The sequence below is a fragment of the Aptenodytes forsteri genome, unplaced genomic scaffold (assembly GCF_000699145.1).
Source record: "Aptenodytes forsteri isolate BGI_AS27 unplaced genomic scaffold, ASM69914v1 Scaffold69, whole genome shotgun sequence".
Classification (NCBI taxonomy): Eukaryota; Metazoa; Chordata; class Aves; order Sphenisciformes; family Spheniscidae; genus Aptenodytes; species Aptenodytes forsteri.
Window position 1 is genome coordinate 144866 of NW_008795885.1, and position 1779 is coordinate 146644.

The following is a 1779-nucleotide window of genomic DNA, read 5'->3' on the forward strand; positions in this document are numbered from 1 at the left end:
CACCAGTAAGAGTGGCTGGGTCTCAAGAACAAATTCTTATATAATTTACACAAGATAGTGTATATCAAAATGAAAAAACTGCCAAGAGTATTCAATTATTCAGGGGGGAAAAAAAAAGTTCACTGTGAAAAATCTCATGATTCCTAGAGACCAGGTAATATAATGACAAATGAACTCTTGATAAATGCAAAATACTGCATGTGGAATAGGACTATACAGCCACAACAAGGGGTCTTAAACCGGCTACCACTCAGAAAAGACATCTGGAGTCACCCTGAGCAGTTTGATGAAAAGTTTGGCTCTGGGCTTGTGAAGGTCAGAGAAGGAAAATGAATGTTAGAAATAATTAAAAATGGATAAGGACAAGAGATGGGCATAATTATGCCATGGTACACATCTGTACTGTGCATTCATACCCTGAGTGCTGCATGTAGTTCAGGCTACTCTATCACAGAATGATAAAACCAACCTAAAAAAAGGTAGAGAAAGGGGCAGCACAGGTGCTCAAAGATCTGGAATACCTTTTATATGAAGAAAGATTAAATAAAACTATGCAAACTGGAAGAGAGAAAACTGGTGTAAAGTTATGACTGGCTTGGACAAGGAAAATGGGCAGCTGCAATTCTCTATGTCCCACAACATAAGAATCACAAAAGGGCATAAAATGAAATCCCAGGCAGAAGGTCTGAAGAAGCAAAGTACTTATGCATAATTAAACTGGAATATATTGCCAGAAGACAATTTGGAGGCCAAAGCATATGACATTTACCCCCCCCCCCCCAAAAAAAAAAAAAAAAATCAAATTCATGGCCTAGAAGTCCATGGCAGTGAAACTGTAGACAGTTGTTGACAACGGTGGCAATGATGTTCAGAGACAAAGGCACAGCCTGTGGCTTCAGAAGCTGAGGCCGTGCCAGAGAAAGCAGCTCTGCTCCAGCCCTGCCCTGTCACGCTTTCATGAGTGCAGGCATCTTGCACCAGGAAGATGGCACTTGCTCTTGTGTGTAGGTGGAAAGGTACTTGGGGGCAGAAACATCTAATCCCTACTTTATCCAAAGCCAGACTAGACACGCCACCTCCTGCACCAGCAAAAACTTTTTGGAAAGAGTTACCGGCATGTTGCGATAACCAGGTGCATCCCCGGGCAGCACGGCCTGCAAGTCCATCTCTTGGGCAGTGCCGTCTGCAATTACCGCACCTGCCTCTGGCGCATACCCCGTCCTGCCTACGAAGGCGATCTGCAACGCCGAGCCACACCAACTCCCGGCCCGCAGCTTCGCTGGCAGCACGCTCTGAAGCGCGACACGGTCAGGGTTAGGTTTTAACCCACACCAGGTGCCCGAGCCTGTGGTGGGCAGGAACGACGAAGGAGCGGGAAACAAGGGGGCAATAAAACAACAGCTCACAAAACCAAGAGTTTCAGCAAAGTGGGGGGTGGCAAAAAATAAATACAGCACAGCTGGACCCCAGAGCAGTTAAAACCCCGCTGCTCAGCGCAGCGCGGACCCCGCCATGCAGCCCCAAACCGCCTATGGCGACAGCAGAGACCGCAGAAGCAAGGATGTAATTACCAATTTTAAAGTTACCATTTCTGTGAGCCAGAGGCAGGCTTAGCCAACTGAAAGTTTGAGCTGTGCCAGCGCCTACAGAAAGGGGGCATGCCCAAAGGGGTTAAAAAAAACCCCAAACACTTATAAAACGGGAAAGTTAAGGCATTTGCCCAAGCCCTCCCCACACCCGACCCCCGCAGGGGCCTCCTTTCTGCACGGAATCCGGCCC